The sequence below is a fragment of the Patagioenas fasciata genome, chromosome W (genome assembly GCF_037038585.1).
Source record: "Patagioenas fasciata isolate bPatFas1 chromosome W, bPatFas1.hap1, whole genome shotgun sequence".
Lineage (NCBI taxonomy): Eukaryota > Metazoa > Chordata > Aves > Columbiformes > Columbidae > Patagioenas > Patagioenas fasciata.
In genome coordinates, this window is record NC_092559.1 from 46,447,119 (window position 1) to 46,472,293 (window position 25,175).

Genomic DNA, 25,175 nt, shown 5'->3' on the forward strand with positions numbered 1-25,175 from the left:
GATGCTTCCAACTTGAATTATTCAGGTTGTTGTGTGTTTGGTTTTTGTTGTTGTTGTTGTTGTTATTATTATTATTATTATTATTATTATTATTATTATTATTAAATGGCAATAGACACTTAAGTCTGTGTAACTCAGTGAGTGTCCAAGTGACTCTTGCTGTAGTCTTACTGTTGGTGGAGACTTCAGAGTGAATCATCTGACCCATTATAGGAATTTACTTTTGATGTGATCCTCCTACTGTGGAACCTCCACTGAAAAAGGAAAAGTAACAATACTTAAAAAATTCTAATCTTTGTGTGTGTGTGCACATATACGCACATAGATATATCTATATAACAGATTTTTCTCACTCTGGATTTTGTCCTCCATCTAAAATTTCAGTTAACTACTTTTTACTTGATATGTTAGTAACACTGTGTGTTTCACAGTAATTAACTGTGTATTGTGACATTTGTTATTTTAATAACAGAGAGGACAGAGAAGCACGGTTCCTAGCTAGTAAAATGGGAATAGTGGCAGCATTTTGATCATGGGCAGGTAAGATTTTTCTATTTGTTTGAAGTTGGATGATTGAAAGGGGACTTTTACTTTGTAGTGTAAAAGAGTGGTTTATTTAAGCACATAATCTGTCTCTCTTGATTTGTCTAATTTCTATCAATACCTTCTGTCGTGGTTTAACCCCAGCTGGCAACCAAGTGCCATGCAGCTGATTGCTCACACCCCTTCCCCTGCCCTGGTGGGATGGGGAAGAGAAATGAAAAAAAAACTCATGGGTTGACATGAAGACAATTAATTTGGACAGTAAAGGAAAATAATAATAATGATGATAAAAGAATATATAAAATTAGTGATGCACAATGTAGTTGCTCACCACCCATGCCTGACATTCAGCTCATCCCTGAGTAGTGATTATCCCACCACCAACCAACTCCCCCAGTTTATATACTGAGCATGATGTTATATAGTGTAGAATATCCCTTTGGCCAGTTTGGGTCAGCTGTCCTGGCTATGCCTGCTCCTAGCTTCTTGTGCACCTCCTCATTAGCAGAGCATGGGAAGCTGAAAAGTCCTTGACTGCTTAGCAACAACTAAAACCATCAGTGTACTATCAACATTATTTGCATATCAAATGCAAAACACAGCACTGTACCAGCTACTAGGAAGAAAACCCCGTTCCAGCTGAAACCAGGACACCTTCCTACAATGTTACAAAGATATGTTTTGATATTCTTAACTTGGAGGACTCATGCGTAGTTTTGTTTGACTAACTCTACTGATAAGACACAGTTTTGGGGTGCTTTTTTAACTATAGAATGCCATATAAGTTGTACCTTCATGGTACTTCTTGACTTTTGATGGGAGAGAGAATGTTGAAAATAGCATCATATCATAAGAATTTCCCTTTAAGATTGTTTTTCCATTGTAAATAAGAAATCTATTTGTAAAGAGATATCAACAGAATAGTTTCATTAGCACTTGCTTTTACCAAGTGCTATAATTGAAGATAAATTACAGTATGGACATAGTTTGGGATTTTTCATGTAGAAGACATTTCTAAATTGAAAAAGTATGTTTTCACATTTTTCTGAATCCTTTCTCTGCAATATTACAATATATAAAATGAAAATATTGCCTCAGGGACTGCTTGTTCTTTTAGTCAAGACAATGTCTTGCAAATAAACTAGATCAGTTGATATGACCATTTACCAAAATTTTGATTAGGATTTTTACAGACTGCACTTAGGAAAGATTCAGACTGCATAGAAAGGCTTTTGCTTTGTAAGACTATTTGCTTTCTTTTTCAATGTTCTGAGAATTATCAGTAAGATTAATTTAACATCCAGGTATTCTTCAAAAGTTTCTCATATGTGATCTCACTTGTTTGGGGAGGTGTTGAGGAATGGCTTAAAAATAAGGGACATGGGTCTGCAGAGCAGTTGTACGAGCAGAGCCTGTTCTAGAAGACTTTAGCATAAGTAGTAAGGTTAGGCCATGGTGGGAACTGCTGACTTTCAGTAAAATCAGCAAGGTCACTGCGACCTTGGCAGAGTTTCACAAACAGCTTTCAACAACACAAGAATGTAGAATAAGCATAGCTAGCAGCTGCAAGTAGGAGGACCATGCAAATGTGACTATTAGAGCTTAAGCCAATTAGTAGGTGACAGGTATGCATAATTATCGTGAACTGTATAAGTATATGCTGTTCGGGCTAATAAATCGAACTATGCTTTATTGCTCATATTGAGTTGACCTGCATGTTCCTCCGCTGCTCAAAAGTGGTGCCCGAATGGGGAGCTGAAGTTTCCATTCGGAGCGGCGGATGCAGAAAAGCACCGGTTAGCAGCGAACTGGGGGGCAAAGATCGACTGAACGCTGTTTGACGCGGCGTGTCGTTCCGAAAGCCCGGACCGTCCGAGAGGGGTCTTCTGTCTGCAGGGGCTACTGGAAAGGCTGCCACAAGGTTAACGAGGATAATAAGGATAACAAGGATAACAAGGTTAACAAGGATAATAAGGATAACAAGGTTAACAAGGATAATAAGGATAACAAGGTTAACGAGGATAACGAGGATAACAAGGATAATAAGGACAATAAGGTCAATGAGGACAATAAGGATAATGAGGATAACGAGGATAACAAGGCTAACAAGGATAACAAGGGTAATAAGGAAAATGGGAAAGGTTGAAGCGCCAGCCAGCGACATGGATTTTGAGGTAGCCCTAAATTTATTACAGTGCTTTTTAGAAAAGCGGGGTGTAGATTGTATCAAACAATTAGCGGGGTTGGTTTTGTCAGGAAAAGTGAAAGGGTGTTTTGAAAATCCTGATTCCCTTTTTGAGGTCAGCGAGTGGCAAAAATTCGGTGATGTTTTATGGGATATGGTAACAGACGATGATAAAACCGTGAAAAAACTTATGAAACTGTGGCGCGAAGTAGTTAATACTATTAAAAGATATCGGTTAGAGAAGAATTTGGCAGCAGTAGCCACTGAACGCTTAGGGGTTGATGTGCCTGCTACTGGGTGTCCCATCCCAGTGAGTCATGGCCTAAAGGGGTCGAATACAGAACCTCCCCCATCAGTGCCCCTGCGATCTAGTGACTGCCCTGCAGAACCCTCTGCCCCCCATCTCCTGAAGCAGAGGAGGAGGGAATTGAGAGTTCCTCAAATAAAGTGAAAGAAAACATTAATAAAGATGTAGCTTCAGTTCACACGGGCCATCCTATAATGACTCCTGTGAATTGGAGAAATATTATGAGGCAAGCAGCGGAAGAAAGACAATTTGACGTTGCTAGCAGCGTTTCTGAAAGTCTTGCATTCCCGGTAAGGTATGAGGTAGGGAATGACAGAGAGATGTATGGCATGCATAACACATTAGACTAGAAGTTGTTATCACAATTAAGGAGTACTGTGAATGAGTCCGGATTACATGGTGAGCCTACAAAGCAATTGCTGAATTATATATGGGGAGGAACTCTTTTGTGTCAGGAAGATATTAAAGGCATTGTTAGAATGATTATGACTCAGTCGCAGTTTTTATTGTGGCAGGCAAGTTGGCAGCGCTATTGTGAAGTATCTTGTCAACAGCCTTGACAGTAAGGTGATCCCCTTTCGGGGGTTACAGTTGAGCAATTAATGGGGATGGGCAGATATGCTACCGTAGATGCACAAATTCATTTGGGACCAGATATTTGTTTGGAGGCAATGCGAACAGCATGACTAGCAATCGCAGCAGTCAAAACAAGCCCTCCCTCACCATCATATATGGCAATAAAGCAAGGTAGAGATGAGACCTTTGCGCAGTTCATAGACAGAGTAACTGCAGCCATAGATCAGTCTGATGTACAAGACTGGATGAAGCCAGCCTTGTTGAGGCAGTGTGTTTTAGAAAATACTAATCCTTCCACAAAATCCATTATATTAACGCTGCCAGGTGACGCTACCATAGAACAGCATGAGCAGAGTGCCAGTAGGACCGCAGGCTATGTTAGTAGAAGCAGTGCGAGAGTTAGGAAAAGATCTTATACGAGTACAACAGCAAGCCTTCGCAGCCTTGGCACCCTTGTGTCAGCCCAGTAGGCAGCCCCGACCCCCGATGCAGAGAGGAATTAGGTGCTACCGCTGCGGACACGAGGGACACTACAGAAGACACTGCCGCGCCCGAGTTTGGTGTGAAAATTGCAATGTGAGCAATCATAGTACTGCAGCCTACCAGCGAATGGGAAACGGATATCCGAGCGCGCAGGGTCGCCGTGCGACGACAACAGTTGTGGCTCCGGTTCAACTAAGTGGAATGCCAGCGCCAGCGCAACAACAGCACCATCTAGCGTCGAGCCCCAGCTCCAACCCGTTCCTGCCCACTCCTTGCATCCAGCCACAAGAGGGAGTCTCAGCCTCGACTTGGCAACAGCAGTAGACTGCCCATTGATAGATCAACGACCACAAAAAATCAACACGACCACGTTCGGACCTATAATGATCAATGGTAAACCGCAAGGTGCATTGCTACTTGGACGTTCGTCAAGTGGCAATTCGTCAAGTTCGTCAACTGTTTTGCCTGGAGTTATTGATGCGGACTTTAAAGGGACAATATCTATAGTAGTAAAGACATCGTTTCCCCCTATTCATATTCCATCCGGAAGCAAAATTGCACAGTTGGTCCTGATTCCATGACTGACAGAAAGCATGGAAGCGTTTTCTCCAAAGGAAAGGGGAACAGCTGGATTTGGATCAACAGGAGGCCTAGTCATGTTAACAATGACTATGAGTCGTCGACCAGTAACCTCGATTACACTGTGCAATGGAGGAGAGCAGATCATCTTGGAGGCACTCCTGGATACAGGAGCTGACCTTACCATCGTAGCAAAAGAACGATGGCCTCGTCATTGGCCATAGTCGCCCATGGCCAGAGGAGTAGAAGGAGTAGGAGGCTCCTCCTTCATTTTGCGCAGCAGGGATCGTATTTCTGTTGTCATAGACGGAAGGACAGTATCAACTCATATTACTGTTATGACCTTGCCTCATGGAGTTAATGGACTAATTGGTCGTGATGTCCTGGACCAATTAGGAGTTATTCTCACCACTAAAAGGCCTTTTTAGTAACGGTCACTGCAACATGGACTTTCCCGATCCCACTGCACTGGTTAGCTGATTCCCCGGTCTGGATTGAGTAGTGACCATTAAAAAAGGAAAGTCTTGAAGCAGCCCATCAACTAGTAGAAGAACAACTATTACAAGGCCATCTTAGGTTGTCTACAAGCCCATGGAATACTCCCATATTTGTAATTAAGAAGAAATCAGGAAAATCTCAACTTCTACATGATCTGCGAGCCGTGAATGCGCAGATGCAAGCAATGGAAGCTCTGCAACCAGGTTTGCCCAATCCTGCGATGATACCTGAACACTGGCACTTATTAATAGTGGATTTAAAGGACTGTTTCTTTACTATACGCCTACGTCCAGATGATACTCAGCAATTTGCATTCACTCTGCCGTCAATTAACAAGGAGTCACCTGCTCAACGATTTGAATGGACGGTGCTCCCACAAGGAATGAAAAATAGTCCTACGTTATGTCAACTTTTTGTACATAATGCATTGCGTCCAGTCCGGGCTGCATGGCCCAAAACAGTGATGTACCATTATATGGACGATATACTAGTAGCTCAAGAAGGCCCCTTTACTGAACATGAACGGTACTTTTTATCGCAGGCTTTAGAACAGGAGGGACTGGTAATTGCTCCGGAAAAGATTCAAACAACAGCCCCATGGAAGTATCTAGGCTGGCAAATATCAGAATCACAAATTCAGCCTCAGAAACTGGAAATAAAGACTGACATCCGTACGCTACATGATGCCCAAAAACTGATGGGCGACCTGCAATGGCTAAGGCCAGTAGTAGGAATTTCTACTGACGACCTTGATGTTTTACGACCTCTGTTGCAGGGGGTTGATCCAGCTAAACCTGTATATCTGTCCTCGCAACAAAGAGAGACCCTTCAGCGCATTACAGAACAAATCACTCAACGTTGGGTTAATCGACGCGACCCAGATATTCCTGTGGATCTGACCATTCTCAATGGGCCCTCTCAACTCATAGGTGCACTGACACAGTGCAAAAAGAAAAAGGGGGAAAAGGTTCGAGTTTTAGAATGGTTGTATACAAAGCTGCAACCACAGAAAATGCTACAACAAAAGATTGAAAATTTAGCTGAACTGGTCAGGAAAGGCAGAACACGCATTTTACAAATTACAGGATCTGAACCGGGAATTCTTAGGTTGCCCATAAAAAGAGAAATGTTAGAATGGTGTATTCGACAATCAGAGGAACTTCAGATCAGCTTGCTATCAACAGCAAATGACATTGTAGTAGATTCTGTTAAGTCATCAACACTTCAGTGGATTAGCCAAAATAGTTGGATCATACCATCCAAAAGAAGTGAAACGCCCCTACCTAATGCGATCACGGCATTCACGGATGCGGGAAGAAAGTCGCGATGTGCAGCTGTCACCTGGCTAAGCGGGGGGGTGTGGCACCACCACATCCTTTCAGCTGTGCCGGGAGACTGGTTGCAAATGTTGGAACTAGCTGCGGTGGTATGGGCTGTCCTTCGGTGGCATGATCAGGACCTCAACGTTGTAACTGATTCACTTTACGTCGCTGGAATTCTCCAAAGAATAGAAGATGCCAGACTCAAGGAAGTTAGGAATCCTCGCCTTTACGAACTCTTTCCTCAACTACAATCTGCACTCCGACAGAGACGGCATCTATATGCAGTCATCCACATAAGGAGCCATATGTGATCGGAGAGCTTAGGTGAAGGAAATCACAGAGGTGATCAACTAGTAGCGTTCACGGTGCCGCTAAATGACTTTGTTAAAGCGCGAGAAGCACATAGTATTTTTCATCAGAATGCTAAGGGACTAGGGAAGCAGTTCAATATTTCAACAGAAGAAGCCAGAGGAATAGTAAGAGCTTGTCCCGAGTGCAGTCATCATGGACCGGGCCTAGGCGTAGGAGTTAACCCCAGAGGTTTAGGTCCATGTGAAATCTGGTAAATGGACGTTACTCACGTACCAGAGTTTGGTAGACTTAAATATTTACATGTCACAGTAGATACATACAGTCATTTTGTATGGGTAACGCCCCAAGTAGGAAAGAAAGCTGGGCATGTGATCCGCCATTTAACAAATTGCTTTGCAGTAATGGGAGTCCCTCAAAAGCTAAAAACAGACAATGGGCCAGCTTATATTAGTGAAAAAATGAGAAAATTTTGCCAAATGTGGGGGGTCACACAGTCTCCAACAGGACAAGCTATTGTAGAAAGGACTAACCAAACTTTAAAAGGATACTTGAAAAAATTCCAAGATCTTAGAGATGTCCAAGAAAGAGTGTCAAAAACCTTATTTGTGATAAACTATCTGTGTATATTTGGAGAATCTGAGATACTGCCAGTGAAACGCCGTTCTGGAGTTCCTGATGTTGCGAAAAAACAGGTCATGAAAGTGTATTACGGAGACTTATCCACAGGAAAACGGGAAGGGCCTGTAGAAGTACAATTCATTGGTGCTGCTGCAGCTCGAGTCCATCAAAATCTAGAAACACTTTCTTGTTGGGATATAAAACAGACCAATCTCACCAGCAGGATGTTATCAGATTTAGCAGACAGCACGACCACAGTGCAGCATGCTGTGCTGCAAAATCGAATGGCCATTGATTTTTTGCTCTTAGTCCACGGGCATGGGTGTGAGGAGTTTGATGGTCTCTGTTGTATGGACCTAGAAGATAAATCGAAAGCTTTATCACTCACATTGAGTCGACCTGCGTGTTCCTCCGCTGCTCAAAGGGAGGAAGCTTGAAAACTCTGTGACAACTTTGAAACTTCTGAGAAGCAGTTTCTGATAGGCATGTTGCTACATCTTCCTTTACTCAGACACTTAGAACTAATATCATAAGCCTGAAAAGTTAAGTGACTGAAGAAACAATTCTCTTGAATATGTTACTTGCTGTGGTACTTTCACTGTTATATTAGGTTGGTACAAAAGGAATTGTGTTTTTTGCATTGTTAAATTTGCCTTTTGATATTGGAATGCATTCTCAAATAAATGTGGTTCTGTTATACATCATTTTAATGCACTTTTCTCACTTTATGTTTTCTGCTACTGACTTATTACTTGCTGTTTATTTTATATTTATTTTAGACTATGGAAATGATGTTAGGCAAAAAGCAAATTCAAGTGATTTTCTTATTCAAGTTCAAAATGGGTCATAAAGCAGTGGAGACAACTCGCAACATCAGCAACACATTTGGCCCAGGAACTGCTAACGAATGTACAGTTCAGTGGTGGTTCAAGAAGTTTCACAAAGGAGACAAGAGCCTTGAAGATGAGGAGCATAGGGGCCGGCCATCGCAAGTTGACAACGACCAATTGAGAGCAATCACCAAAGCTGATCCTCTTACAACTACAGGAGAAGTTGCTGAAAAACTCAGCATCGACCGTTCTATGGTCATTTGGCATTTGAAGCAAATTGGAAAAGTGAAAAAGCTCTATAAGTGTGTGCCTTATGAGCTGTCTGAAAATCAAAAAAATTGTCATTTTGAAGTGTCGTCTTCTCTTATTCTATGTAACAACAACCATTTCTCGATCGGATTGTGACACGCGATGAAAAGTAGATTGTATATGACAACCGGTGATGTCCAACTCAGTGGTTGGACTGAGATGAACCTCCAAAGCACTTCCCAAAGCCAAACTTGTACCCAAAAAAGGTCATGGTCCCTGTCTGGTGGTCTGCTGCTGGACTGATCCACTGCAGGTTTTGGAATCCCAGTGAAACCATTCCATGTGAGAAAGATGCTCAGCAAATCCGTAAGATGCACCGAAAACTGCAATGCCTACAGCTGACATTGGTCAGCAGAAAGGGCCCAATCCTTCTCCATGACAACACCCGACCACACATTGTTGGAGCGATAAAGGACTCAGCATTCCGATTCTTTTTCCTTTTTTTTTTCAATGCAAAGCAGAGTTTAACAATTTAAATTCTTTTCTGGTCTCAAAATTACTAGATAACAATATAAGCAATTACTCTAATGCGCAAGGATGCATCCTAAGGGGGAGCAAGGTGGAATTTTAGCAGTGAAATTTTAGTAGTGGAACCGGTTCCCATTTTGTAATTATCTCCCCCCAAAAAATTCTTGTGGTACCAAATATAAATATGCAAATTAAAATACTGAGCTCAGATATGAAAACCAAATACCAAGTTCAAATATGCAGATAGATCACAGTTACAGTAATTTAAGACAATCTCTCAATTTTTGCATTGGACCTTTGGGCCGCTTACTGCTCAGCCAGGCAGAGGTACCGCTGGATCTCCCTGACAAAACAGGTCAGTGCCCAATCGGCACCTGCCCCCCCGCCGCCGCAGCAAGGCTTTTATCAGTGTCTCATCTGGTGTGCTACAACTGTTATCCCAAAACCAGGATTCTTTGCTTGATGTGCATACAAAAGAGCCAAATCCAGCACATCCAGATGAGACAGCCTATCACAGAGTTGCACAAGTCTGGATACCAGAAAAAAGCTAGCGTGCTAGAAAGAAAAATAACAACTACTACACACAAAAATCTTATCATCACATTGACGCAGTAAAGAACTAAATTGCTCGTGATCTTCTGTATTATCACAAAATGCACATTTTGAGTCAACGGATTCTCATGATTTAACAGATTGTGAACTTATCGTACCATATAACAAACATTTACCAAAATTACTACATGCTTAAACAGATACCCACAAAGAAAACAGGTTAATAAGGAAAGTATCTTGCAGACTTTAGCAAGTTTTCTGACCTGTGTGTTATCAGTTAAGTCTCTCTCAGCTTGTTGAAATTCAAATTGCCCCGCCTATAAAACTGTCTGAAAAGATTTAATGATTTCTTGTCCGAGTGCTCTCCTATGTTTTAAAACACTTCCCAATGCCGATTTTTTAGGAACACAACTGAAAACAATCATTCCTGACCCCATCTTGCAAGTAAAAACTTTGAGAAGAGGGAGGGAGTGGGGGAAGCAGAGGGCTGCTGGCAGCGTGAGTGGGAAAAGCAGGCAGAAGGTTTTATGGCACACTTAAAAACAACTAGTAAAACAATTAACTCACATTCCTGACAAGCTACTTGATTTTCAGAGAGACAGTACACAGGAGCACATAATAGGTACTGGAAAAGTTGCAAATAACACGTTGATAGCAAACATTAGCATTCTCTACTGCTAATTTCAACACCAGTGCTTCCTTAACTTCTAAGTTTTCAACCTGCTTATTGATGGTCTCTTGAAGGTGGTCAATAAATTGCATGTAATTCTCATTGGGACCCTGATTAATAGTTGCAAATGGTTTGGCTGCTTTGTTGCTTTCAGGCACCTCTCTCATAGCTTGATATGACTGACTGTTGGATTCACTCGCTAGTAGCAGATCTGATCTTTCACACAGTTCTTTTGCCCAGTTCTTATCCGGTGACTCCTTCTGCTCTCTCATGGAAGTTGGAGGGTTAAAAGGCGGTAAAAGTAGATACAAAGTGGTAAAAGGACTTGTCTATGACTTTAGCTTTCTCAGCTTTCACAGGTTCTTTGGGCAAGTTGTCTGATTCCAATCCTTTGGACTTGGTGTTCTCATCAGGGTTGGGTAATAGTGTAGGAGGACACCCGCTCAGCATTTTTCCTCCCCCCGCCCCAGACTGCTGAGCTATCGGGGGTGCCGAAAGCACAGCAGGGGATGGAGTAGAGAAGGTATCAAAGACACGAACCGGATAAACTTCACAGCGACTTTCAGGATTCTTATCAGGCTGCAACGCTACAAAAATTCCGGTAACCGCAGCCCGTTCAGCCTTAAATTCTTTTAAGGTGGAAATTATAAGCTTCCATGTAGTTGCTAATGATTTAACTTCTTTATCTCCATTGCTAACCTTATCCCATAATTTCTGCCCTATATCGTCCCAAAGTTCAATTTTAAAAACTTTCTCAGCTTCTGTCAAGTAGCCGTTAGTTCTACACCAAACCAACAGTCTAGGTATGTTACTTTCTTCGCATTTAAGTCCTATCATAGAGAGAATATGCAGGAGGAGTTTAACTATGACTTCTTCCTCAGAGGATATATTTTGCCTCATAACTTCACTCTTCCCTCCTCCTGCTCCCAGCCGCTCACCTTTTCCAGGGACTTCTTCAACAAATTTATCTGCGGAACGTCCGTATGCCTCCGCCCGGTTCTCGGTCCAGCCGATCCACCTCCGACTGGGCCTCTCCAGGTTTTTCCCTGATTTTAGTGAGACACCGTTCGGAGTATCACGTCAGGGTCACCATTTGTTGGAGCGATAAAGGACTCAGCACTCCGATTCAATGTGAATCACGCAAAGCCATTTATTACAGAAACAAGCCTCCTTATATACGCAACTATTCTCTAATCATACGTCCACGCTCCAAGCATGGATTTGCTAAATGAGTATCACAGGCAGTCCACACGCTGGAGCCCCACCGATGATAGGTCCGACGACTCACGATATGCTGAGGCCCTGTTAATGAAGAAACGCCCCTCTTTCTCACAGCAGATTCTGTTCTCAGCTTCTCCAAGTGGCCTTGAGATTCCTTTGGGCCTGACTAATTCAACAACATATCTCCTTCTAACGAAACCCCTCCACAACACATCATACAACTAACGTTTTCAAACTTGAACAAATTGAGCTACAAAGTTTTGCTTCATCCGCCATATTCACCTGACCTCTCGCCAACTGACTATCACTTCTTCAAGCATTTCGACAACTTTTTGCAGGGCAAATGCTTCTACAACCAGCAGGATGCAGAAAATGCTTTCCAAGAGTTAGTCGAATCCCGAAGCACTGATTTTTATGCTACAGGAATAAACAAACTTATTTCTTTTTGGCAAAACTGTGTTGATTGTAATGGTTCATATTTTGAATAATAAAAAAGTGTTTAGTCCTAGTTATAATGATTTAAAATTCACAGCCCAAAACTGTAGTTACTTTTGCACCAACCTTATATGTTCTTCCTTTTTGTTTTTTATGTTACTTGTCATGTTGGAGACTAACATCTTAACAGTTTTTAGTACTTAAACTGTTAGTCTTCCCAAAGGACATGTAGCAAAAGCAGGCTTGATGGTGTTTATGCTTGTTTGTTTTTTATTTTTTCTTTTGTTTTTGTTTTGCTTTGTTTGTCTTGTGCCGTCTACTTTGTTTTACTGTTCCACTCTCCTTATTCTCCATACTCGGTTATTCTTTAGAGCTAATTACTATGTTCTTTACCCTCATGTGTGATCACGTCCTTGGAGTTGAAGTTGGGGCATGCAGCAATGACTGCATGCACCCAACTGTATTCCTGCATTGCAGTTGGGATGTCTCCATGTATTGGGTTTGCGTGGCAAGGGTTTGGTAGTGGGGGGGACTACAAGTGTGGCTTCTGTGAGAAGCTTCTAGAAGCTTTCCCTGTGTCTGGTAGAGCCAAGGCCAGCCAGCTCCAAGATGGATCTGCTGCTGACCAAAGCTGAGGCAATCTGCAATGGCGGTAGTGCCTCTGTGAAAACATATTAAGGAAAGGGGAAAAAAAAATCTGTGGCAAAAACAGCAGCCAGAAGAGAGGAGTGAGAATATGTGAGATAAACTACTCTGCAGGCACACAGGGCAGTGAAGAAGGAAGGAGGGGCAGGAAGTGCTCCAGGCACTGGAGCAGAGATTACCCTGCAGCCCGTGGTGCAGGCTGTCCACCTGCAGCCCATGTAGCTCCACAGTGGAGCAGATATCCACCTGCAGCTCATGGAGGACCACACACCAGAGCAGGTGGATGTGCCCGAAGGAGGCTGTGACTCCATTGGAAGCCTGCACTGGAGCAGGCTCTTGGCAGGACCTGTGGACTCATGGAGAGAGGACCCCACACTGGAGCAGGTTTGCTGGTAGCCCATGGCAAGGACTCACATTGGAGAAGTTTGTGGAGGACTGTCTCACATGGAAGGGACCCCATACTGGAGCAGGGGAAGAGCATGAGGAGTCCTCACCTGAGGAGGAAGGAGTGGCAGAGACAACATGTGATGAACTGACCACAGCCTCCATTCCCTGTTCACAGTATCACAGTATGTTTGGGATTGGAAGGGACCTCAGAAGATCATCTAGTCCAATCTGTACTGCACAGAGGGAGGAGGTAGAGAAAATCAGGAGTGAAGTTAAGCCCAGGAAGAAGGGAGGGATGGGGGGAAGGTGCTTTAAGATTTGGTTTTATTTCTTATTACTCTACTCTGATTTGATTTGTAATAAATTAATTTTCCTCAAGTCTGTTTTGCCTGTGTTGATAATTCAAGCCACAAACCTTTCATTATATTTTCTCTCCACCTGTCCAGCTCAGGAGGGGAGTGATAGAGCAGTTTGGTGGGTACCTGGTGTCCAGTCAGGTTCAACCCACCAGAGGCCATTGTATGCTCTTAGGGGAAAAACAAAACAAAACAACCCCAAACAACAAAAACAACAATAACAACAAAAAACAAACAAAAACCAAACCAAACAAAAAACATAACAAAACACAAAACGAAAAAAAGCATGGAAGTTTTGAACTTGAGAACTTTCTTCAAGTTCATATAACACACATCATTAAAGTTAAATTTGTATTAGTGAAAATAAATAGATGTGTAGGTTTCATCTTTTAGTAACTTTTAATGAATGAAGATTCGGGTTTATTTATAATATGTAAGACAAAAAGCTGTACAAACCTGGCTTTTTGTGTATTTAAAGTTGCATTTTGGAGAAACTTGTTTGTTTCCTGGATATTATGTTACTGAAAGTTTTAATTTATTCTGTGATGTATCAAGAGAAATGTTCAAGGAAACAAACAAGGTTTTTACAGACACCTTTTGCATAAAGAGACTATGTAATTTGAGGCTGAAAATCAGTGTAATCATTAGCTTCAGGAGGTATTCTGTAACATTTATAAACAATTTGAGGTTTTGCTCTATTAATATTGAAATATTAAACTAATTGAGTAAAAATATACTGTAAAAGGACCAAATTATAAGAGATTTTATGCAAGTAAAATCAACTGTGTTGAAAAGAAGGAAGAAATTTTTTACACTGAGGATGGTGAGAGCCTGGCCCAGGTTGGCCAGAGAGGTGGTGGATGCCCCATCCCTGGAGACATCCCAGGCCAGGCTGGATGGGGCTCTGAGCAACCTGAACTGGTGAAGATGTCCCTGCTCATGGCAGGGGTGGCACTGGGGGAGCTTTGAAGGTCCCTTCCAACCCAAACTATTCTATGATTCTGTGAAAATTCTAGAGATGAGCACTTGTCATTTAGAAAAAGATAATTAAATACGGCACATAAGAGAATGTTATTCCAAGTATATTTAAACTTTCTGTTTAGAATTCACCTAAGATTAAAGGTAACTAAATAATTTCTTTAAGATACAGCTTTTGATGGAGAAACTGCTCACATTTCTGTCAAGATGATGCAAATCTTTAGGTTTAAGATTTATTCTTTATTGACAATTTTGTCTTTTCTGCAATTTTTTTCCCATGTAAATGTTGGTTTTACAGATAATTTGAGAATACTGTTCACAGTAGAAAGGGTAAAAGCTATAGTTTTTCATGAAGAAACAAAGTTTTGTGATTAGAAAGCTTTGTTAAACTGATTAGAAAGGAGATGACGTTATAAAGGTGAAGAATGTTTATGATTAGTAATTTTTATCATCTGTGTACTCAAACTGGAAATCAAATTTACCAATGTGGTTAATGCTTTTTTTTGTTTGTTTGGTGATGGAATATTATGTATGTAATGTTTTCTAGGTATTATCAGTCTGTGCAAACCTGGAAATTCTGGAATTCAGTCTCTTATTGGGGTACTCTGTATACCAAATGTGGAAATACGGGTAGGTAGTAAATATTTAGTACTGATGTAGGAATAATATTGGATGTTTTAATTAACATTTAAAGTTTGAACAATTTTATCAGTTTGATAGTTTAAACACAGACTCCAGTTATGAGACCACTAGCCTCGATTTTATTTGACTCTCAAGTCTAAGTCTGTAATTCAAATATAAAATTCCTGTGTGATTTTAAGCAAGTTGCTTGCTTTTTCTGTCTTAGCTTCTTACACATAAAATAAGAATGGAATCATGCCCTGTATGTCTGAGAGGAGGGAATGGAGGAGAGAAAAGTGCATAAATTAATTTTTACTCTGGCCACAAGTCAAAGCAAATTCACAGTAGCTGCAGTTATGAATTTAAAGCACTTTATCTGAGATAAATAAACATGTTTATTCTCAATTACCTGTTAAATGAAGAAGTTGATGCTGACAGCACCAACTGTTCTAAAAAACTGTAATCCAAGTAGCCTGAGCTTCTATAGAATCTCCCCTCTCCCCTCTCAATTCATCCAGATTTTGAGAATAAGCATGTTATCCTTAAAGAAACCCTGAAACAAAGACACCAAATTTAGCACTCTCTAGAAATCTCAATTTCAATATTAATAGTGATCAAAAAGACCATTTTTGTAAATTTATAAAATTTCTGCCTTTTTTTTTTGGTAGCAAGGTCTGCTTGAGGTTCTTTATGATATATTTCACCTTCCTCTCCCTGTTGTTGCAGAAGAATTTATTGAGGCACTTCTCAGTGTAGGTAAGTATTTTAGTATTGGTTTACATAAAAATTCTTTCTGTTAAGTTCTTCTACAAATTTGAACCCTTTACTGTTTCCTCTGTATTGTAAATTATGTCAGTCCTAACTGTTTCATCACTTAATTCATTGAGTATTCTGGAGTCCTGTTTAAAACTCTATCAAATGTTCAGTGTTTGCGTGAGCCAACACAGGCAGGACGCAGGAACAACCACAAAACCATGGATGAAATGCAAAGAGTAAATTTATTTCTTTTACCTCACCAACTGGGAGATCCCTGAATCAGCATGTGGGCAGAGACACACAAGTGGGGACACAGACACCATGGAGCTCAGTCCTTGCTAGAGAGTTTTTTGAACCTGCTGGTTTTGCCTGTATTTCAAGGATTCATACAGGCGTAGTTTACCACTGTGCTTTGATCTTTCCCACAGCACAGTAGGAATCTCAAGAATGTTTGATATAGTGTCTCTGAGTCTATCACAGGCCTACGTTATCTAAACACAGAGATTCTACTTGTCAAGCACACAAGACTGAACGATTAGTATGATATATGTGATTTTCTACACCCCAGCTGCAAGTCATTGAGTGTGTTTGCAATCCTCCTCACCAATCTTGGTTTATATTCCCATGGTGTTAATCAGACTACTAGAAGTCTAACTTTCTTCTGACATCCTTACTATATACCATTTGTATGTTTCATACAAGAGCAGTAGTGGAGCATTTACACAAAAGACTGTGTAAATATGTTACTACAAATTAGACTTTTTTTAAGTGTTAGAAGCATTAGTAATGTAAAAATGTTGGTAAATGTTACAGACGTTATGAAAAAGGGTCTTTACTATATATTGTGTATCTGCTAGCTATCTCTGTTGCACTTCAGCAGACTTTTCCTAGGGCAAGTGTATGTGATTTCATGTCTATATATTTAGCAGAGTTAGTCTTTTATCTTTAGAATTCCTCCTTTGTAAACCTAGGAGTATCTTCTGCTTTGTCTCACAGTGTTAAGTCTCAGCCTTTAATATTCCAGCAATTCTCTTCAAAATCTGGTTATAAATTTCTTTATCATGCAGTTGTATAATCAAGCTTAATCTTTGTTCTGTGTTTATAAGTAAATAAATTATTCTTTTTTACAAGCTTACTACTTTGTGACATATGGATGTATGGTTTAAAATTTTAGGTGGTTGTGATATTTTCTGTTAAACAAGTTTAATGTACTAATGAATTGGAATTTTCATTATTTTGTTTGATACTTAAATGAGATCTTTATCCTAGCTTTGAAGCTAGCCTTGCTTTGTGCAGGAGTGTGGATTAGATGACTCGTTAGAGATCCCTTCTGACAAAATTTTCTATAATTGTAAACCTGAAAAAAACAGTAAGAACTATTATTTATGTACTGACAACTATTAAAATAACACTATGAAATCCAGTGCTATAATTATCATTGTCCATATTTTCTTGTTGTAGATCCAAGCAAATTTCAGGGCTGCTGGAGACTTTCTGATGGCTTTGTAGCTGCTGAAGCTAAAACTATACTGCCACATCGAGCCAGGTCAAGGTGAGCATTTCACAAACTCAGTTTAAACTCTTCTTTTAGTTTTCTGTTGCTTTTGACAAAAACATTTGTTGTTTTCTTGTAGACACAATAAGAAATGTACTTCCTAAACCATTTCCATACTTTTTTCTCCTTAGGCCTGATCTCATGGATAATTATTTGGCTTTAGTGCTTTCAGCTTTTATTACCAATGGACTTCTAGAGGTAACTAATGTCTTGAAGTTTAAATAGATGCTTGCTATTTTTTTTCTATAAACAATAAAGAAGATATTATATGTTAAATGCAATAATTTCTTAACTTTATTGAAGGGTCTGGTTGAAGTGATCACAAGTAGTGATGACCATGTATCTGTTAGAGCAACTATCCTTTTAGGAGAACTTTTGCACATGGTAAGTAAGACTTTTTGCTGAGAATAAATAGTATTAGTAGCTCATTGTAAATAGATATTTCCAATTATAGGTTTGAATTAATGTTAAAAATTTAGAACATTCACTTTTCATCAAAATAACGGGTTATTTTATAGCATATAGGACTTTTTAAATTTAAATTTTAAAATCTTAAATTTATTCATACAATTATAGAATATCACAAGTTGGAAGGGACCCATAAGGATCATCGAGTCCATCTCCCTGCTCCTTGCAGGACTGCCTAAAACTAAATCACATGACTAAGAGTGTCATCCAAATGTTCCTTGAACTCTGACAGGCTTGGTGCCATGACCACTTTCCCGGGGAGCCTGTTCCAGTGACTGACCACCCTCTCAGTGAAGAACCTTTTCCTGATGTTCAGTCTGAAATTCCCCTGATGCAGCTTCATTCCATTTCCTCGTGTCCTATCACTGGTCACCAGAGAGAAGATCAGCACCTCCCCCTCCACTGCCCCCCTTGAGGAAGCTATAGACTGACGAGGTCACCCCTCAGCCTTCTCCAAACTGAACAAACCAAATGACCTCAACCACTCCTTGTAAGTCCTGTCCTCAAGGCCTTTCACCATCTTGGTCACCCTCTTCTGGACATCCTCTAATAGTCCTTCTTAAATTGAGACACCCAAAGCTGCACACAGTAGCAGGTGGAGCTGCATCAGTGCATTGTAGAGTGGGACAATCACCTCCCTCAACCAGCTAGCTATGCTGTGCTTGATGCACCCCAGGACACGGTTGGCCCTTTTGGCTGCCAGGGCACACTGTTGAGTCATATTCAACTTGCCATCAGCCCAAACCCCCAGATCTCTTTCCGTGGGGCTGCTCTCCAGCCTTGCATTCCCCAGTTTGTATGTATAACCAGGTTTACCCCATCCCAGGTGGAGAATCTGGCACTTGCTCTTGTTAAATTTCATATGATTGGTGATTGCCCAGCTCTCTGGTCTATCCAGATCTCTCTGTAAGTTCTCTCTGCCCTCAAGGGAGTCCACAGCTCCTCCTAATTTAGTATCATTGGCAAAGTGACTTAATGTACATTCGACTCCTGCATCCAGATCATTTATAAATGCATTAAAGAGCACTGGCCCTAAAACTGAGCCCTGGGGAACCCCACTGGTGGCTGGCCACAAGAGTGATGTAACCCCATTTACTTGTAATTCTTTGAGCCTGACCTGTCAGCCTATTGCTCACCCAATGTATTACAGACTTGTCTAGTGGTGTGCAGAAGGATACTGTGAGAGGAAGTATCAAAAGCTTTGCTAAAATTCAGAAACCTCACATCTACTGGCTTCCCTTGGTCAACTAGATGGGTGACCTTGTCATAAAAGGAAATTTAGTTAAATATGAACCCGTGCTGGCTATGACCGCATTATCTCTCACGTGTTTTTCAATAACTGCCAAAATACCCTTCTCCATAATTTTACCAGGCACTGAAGTGAAACTGACAGGCCTGCAATTACTGGGGGCTTCCTTCTTACCCTTCTGGAAAATTGTGACAGCATTTGCCAGCTTCCAGTTGACTGGGACCTCTCCAGATTCTCAAGACCCTTGTAAAACAATGAAGAGAGGTCCAGCAATGACATCGGCCAGCTCTTTCAGTACCCAGAAATGAATCCCATCGGGTCCCATAGACTTATGTGCATCCAGATGGAGCAGCAAGTCTTGAACAAATTCAGGGTTGGCTGGGAATTTATCATCCCCCTAGTTGTGGTCTTCCAGCATGGGTCTCTGGGGTTCCCAGGGCCCATCATCAGTGTTAAAGACAGGGGCAAAGAAGGCAATAAATGTCTCTGCTTTGTCTACATCCCTATTTGTGAGGTGACTGACCTAATCAAGTAATGGACCAATGCTATCTCTGATACTCGTTTTGCTATTAACATATTTTAAAAAGACCTTTTTTTTGTCCTTCACAGCGCTGGCCAGCTTGAACTCTAATCGAACTTTGGCTGCACAAATTTTCTCCCTACAGTGATGAACAGCATCTCTGTAGTCTTCCTGTGTCACCTGTCCTTGCTTCCAGTGATCGTACACCTTCCTTTTCTTCCTGAGTTGTAGAAGAAGGTCCCAGCTCAGCCAACCTGTTCTTTCTTCCCAGCATTTATGGACATCAATACCTTCAACAGGAGATTCCCAGGGGACCTTACTAACTAGCTCCTTCAGCAGCCTGAAGTCTGCTTTCCCCATATCCAGGGTTGAAGTTTTGCTGGCAGTTTTTCTCCTATCGCCAACGATTTGAAACTTGACTACTGTGACCATGACAGTCACCAATCACCACTTTGCCCACAAGCCCCTCTTTGTTTGCAGAGAGTGACTAGCAGGGCACCTTTCCTATTCGCCTCCATTAGTACTTGCAACAAGAAGTTATCTTCAGTGTGCTTCAGGAGTTTCCTGGACCTGTTTGTGTCTGCTGTATGATATTCCCAGTTGACATCCGGGAAGTTAAGATCCATCCATAAGGACAAGGGCAGCAGATCTAGAGATATCCCTTAATTCCTCGTAGAATAATTCATCAGTGTCATTGTTCTGGCTGGGTGGTCAGTAGTAGACTCCCACGACAACATCTGTTTTATTTGCTTTCCCCTTCATCCTTACACAGAGGGTTTCAACTGTGTTGTCACCAACTGCAAGCACCATACAGTCCAACCCCTCCCTTATATACAGCACCACTCCCCCACCTTGTCTGCTCTGACAGTCCCTCCTGAAGAGCCTATAACCATCCATCACTACTGTATTTGTCCTGCTCAAGTTGCTTTAGCCTACTCCAGACCAAAACCAACCAATCAACCAAAAGAAACCTACTTAAAGAGCAGAACTTAACCTAAATTATTTTGGTATAGAGATGATATTGTTTTCATATACACTCCAGTGCTACCTTTCAGCCTGCTGAGAAACTGTTAGTCCTATGTGAAGTTATATGATTTACCGTTCTTGCAAAACAGTTCTTTCTTTTCATGGCCTTTCTTGATGGCAAGCAGCATATGCAGCAGAGCACTTTTTGATCAGTTTTCTTGTGGTTTGTTTTTTGTTGTTTTTTTTTTTTTTAATCTTTTTTTTTTTTCCAAATGAACTGCTTTATAAGAGACAGTAAGATTATGAAATACAACTTTATCTTACAAAAATTTGAATATGAGTTATCAGATATAGTCTGCATCTTAAGACTGTAGACTCATTTCAGTGGTGCGGGATTAGCTTGTCCTTAATGCTTAAAAAAACAAGACCACAGTCTTCAGGTATAGGATTGCTTATCACTACAGTGATTTACAACAGCTCAGCAGCATGGGTCACAACCACAACAAATCTTTTCTTTAGTTTCTTTGGTGATTTTTTTTTCTTTAAAAAATTGGTGTATTTTTTTTTAGTGTTCAGTCAGTCATGTAGTTTAAATCTGTGGATTTAAACTTAGAGGAATCTTAGAGGAATCTGTGTTAACGTATGCCATTTTTCATGATTTCTGGAATACTTTTGAATGGGAGTGATTAGATGCACTGATGTTTGAGTATGCTGCAAAGCACAGGTATTTTTTGGTTTTCTAGAAATGATTCCCTAGTCTGAGATGACTGTTTATTAAAATATTGAACAAATATTTGTACTCTTATTTTAAGACTTTGGAGGAATTTATTTATCTTCATTGTTCTTTATTTTTCAAAGGTATTTGCACAACTACCCAAATTGTTTTCCAAAATACAAATGTTTCCCAAAATAAAAGCCGTTAAATGTCCAGTAACTTATGAAGTTATGTTTTTTATAAGTTTTTTTTTTGTGTGTGTGTGTGCAGAATAATTGGTAGTCAAAAGTACTGAATGAACATTATTAGCTTAAATTGTGTTTCTGATTTTAGGGTTTTTAGTACTTTTATACAGATGACATAAGGACATCTGATGCTTTGCATGTTTTTACTTTTTACAACTTTAAAAACCACCAATGCAAAAAATACAAATGAGAAGACTCAGAGAGAAGGCTCTTAGTCCTAAAATTCTCTTGAGTTATTTTCAATTGTATTTCAGATTGATTAATTAGATCAAATATTCAAAATGGTATGTGTAATTATTGCTCTGACATTATGCAAAAAGTAGTTTTGTTATCATGCATTTGTTAAAGTCTTGTGAAAAGTGGTAGATTCTTCAAATGTTGATCCTAAAGAGATAGCTGAAAATGTTGTAATAAGTTATTCTAACCTAGTCTTTTGTTGTTGTTTAGGCAAACACAATCCTTCCTCATTCTCATCGCCATCACCTGCACTGTTTACCAACACTAATGAATATGGCAGCATCTTTTGACATGAAAGAGAAGAGACTGTAAGAACTCTAAGTTACACTTAAAAGCAAAAATATGTATATCTCCTTTTTCCTCTGCAGTTGAGTGAAAATCTATATTACGAGTTTTCTAATGACTGAAACCACTGCTGTCTTTCTTTGAAAGAAAAGTGGAATATAGAAATTCTCTCTGACACTTACTAGGGAAAAAGTTTTCAGTGCATGATTCCAAAAGTGTGATTTATTTACAGTAACAATTTAGAAATTTGGAAAGAAAGTTTTGATAGTAGATATCAGAACACTTCTGCATAGATTGTAAGATTTTTTTCACACAGAATTTTTCTTAACTGAACTCTAAGGCACTGTTTGACCAAGCACCATCTGAGACATATTCTGTGGTTTTGGCCTCTCCATTGTTTCACACTTCTTTTCTGGCATTTTGTACAGTTAAGCTTTCCAAACTAAAAGAAACCTGTATCATGTGTGGGGGGTTTTTGTTTCGTAGGGTTTTTTTTTTTTGTTTGATTGTGGTTTTTTGTTTTGTTTTTGTTTTATGGGGTTTGTTTTGTTTTGTTTTTTCCTTTTGCTGTTTATCTATAGCTAATTAAATAATAATGGACCAAATCAGTGAATCATTATTAGTGTGAACAAGAGCAAAAAGTGTAATATTGGCATGGCACTGAGTTTTTTTAACCTTTTTTTCTTCAGAAGAAAATGGTGACTGTAACAATTGTAATTATGTTAAAACTTTCTGGTGCATTTGTTTGAAGTTTGCACTGATAGTTTTTTTAGTTAATTTCATATCCATTTAAATATAAGAAATTTTAAAAATGTGCAGCATTCTGGTGTGGCATGTTAAGCAGCATAAGGAACTGTTTGGCACTCATGGTAATCAAATGAGGTATATTTAGGCATCTGACTTGAAACAAATTTTTATGGAAGCTTTATATTCCTCTTTGAATGAGAAATACACAAATTTTGAAATTTTAAAAATCTGTGCACTTTTAAATTCTGTTTTCCTTAATTTTTAGAATTTCTCTACTAATCTACTAATCTTGCAATTTAACTTCAGAAGTGCTCTGTTATAAAATACTGTCTCTTGGGTACTTCACACAATTTAAACCTCTTACGGAAATAAGTCAAATAGTTTGATAGATTCCAGTGTCTTTAAAATATGTTTCTGTAACTCAGTGATCTTACTTGCATATCATTGTAGAAGACCATTTAAACTGAGCGTGTTGGGGTTTTTTTCTGGTAGTAATTTATAAGAAATGTTTTTGTTCATTACTCTTGCCATTCCTGATCTGTTTTTTTCAGGTGAGTATTCTGATAAATGTATAACTTTGCATTTTGTCTTTCGTTGTGTTGTCAGGGATAAATTAGAGAATCTTTTCAAACTGCTACTGTGAAATGATAAATGCTGCTTGTAGAGTGCTTCCTAGAAACTTAATGCTCTTCTGCTTTTTAGTTTTGAAGCTTTCTTATCTGTCACTAGAAGATATTGATATGTGAAAACACAGTTTTTTTTTTTAAAAGGCATATCTGAAACTCCTTTACCTTCACAGGGTATTCCACGTGGTCAAAGCTGTGGGAGGAGAGGAAGGATGAAGAAGGGATATGTTTGTGGTTTACTTGCATTTTTTTTTGCTTTTTGACATTTGTGGACATACCTGATAGAGTAGTAAGAAGTCCTGAATTTATTGGAAGAAACTGATTTTGTAGATGTAATATTTGTTATATTTGGGGATCTTGGTTTTGGTTGTTTCGTACTCTGAAAATACTCTGCATTGTTTCATACTGTGAAAAACTGTAAACCTTGTTACAGATTAAATTTATGTAATTTAGGCAGGCAACCAAATTCGCAGGTCTTTGTTTGAAGAGAATACAAAAAACCCACTCTCCTATGCTATGAGAGGTTTTGTGCATGGGGAAGAAAGGTAGACTTACTTCCTCATTTTTTTAGATTTCCTTATTTTATTTGCTCAGCAAATATTTTTTCTGCTACCATTATTTTGCAGTTAATTGTTTCTGCCCATGTCAAATATCATTTCTATTATTTCCTGTCTTGGAAAATTTCTTACCTACTGTTGCTGAGCTTTTTAGATATAAGGAGCAGGAAATATACTGATATTCCTCCCACACTCTGAGGATTGTAAGAGAATTTACAAGAAATACTTTGTTAGTCAAAGTTGAAGTTAGCCATCCCAATTTCGCTGTAAAACGCTGATCTACTGTGACATCTCGCAATACTTAATCAGCTTTAAAATTTGCAATATCTTTTGTGAACTCTAAAAGGTACCACTAATTGCAGAGTAGAAGAAAAGTTATCAGTAAGGCTCATTCTTCAGTACTAGAAATTCTGAAAGATAACTTTCTGCATAATTTCAGTACAAGACTGAGGGATATGGAAGAATGAATACATAAAAAGAAAATTATTTTCTTTTTATTAGCTTTGGAATTGTTGGTGAATTCTTTCTTGAACTTTATTTAACTCAAGATATAGCCGTGGTGTTCTTTAGTTAAATAACAATTGTCAAATACTGATTAAAGTGTTTTGTTTTGTTTTTTTTTCTACTAGATGAGCAAGTGCTGCACTCAACTGCTTAAAACGTTTTCGTGAGATGAAGAAAAGAGGACCTAAACCTTACAGCCTCCATTTAGATCATATTATTCAGAAAGCAATCTCAGCCCACCAAAAAAGGGATCAGTACCTGCAGAAAGACATCTTTATTTTAAAGTTATTACCATCATTGGTTTTTCAAAACTAAATTTGATTTTGTATTTTGGAGACTTAGATCCTACCCCCTAAGCTTCACTCTCTCATTTAATTCAGAGCCATTTATGTGATTTCTTTGTAGATTTTTTTTTCATTTAATTTGTCTTCTAACTACATGTGGATACTATATTTATAGAAATTGAGGAGTGAAATTCCAATAATTTGTAATGCTTTTTAGTCCCAATTATGATCTTTTACTAATAGATTTTTAATGCAGTACTATAACCATGCAATTTACTTGCAAATGCAAAATACTGTGGAGCATAGTCCTTTTAACAATTATTATATGAACAGTAAGTATATAATGTGACAAGATATGATGCAAGGAAGCTTACTGTAGTTTTTTATGTCTGTATTCCAGGATACAGAAGAAGCACTTGTAGTGAATCTTCGAGACAGCCAAGTTCTCAATCATAAAGAGAACCTTGAGTGGAACTGGAATCTGATAGGGACCATACTGAAGGTGAGCATACAAAGAGCGTGATAATATTTTTATGAAAATAATTTTTTTTTTTTAAAAAAAGTCT

At 39.4% G+C, this 25,175-nt stretch overlaps 1 pseudogene; it reads left to right on the forward strand.

The window, feature by feature from the left end:
* LOC136114541 (rapamycin-insensitive companion of mTOR-like) overlaps positions 1 to 25,175 on the forward strand; it is a 96,218-nt pseudogene that overhangs the window by 24,862 nt on the left and 46,181 nt on the right.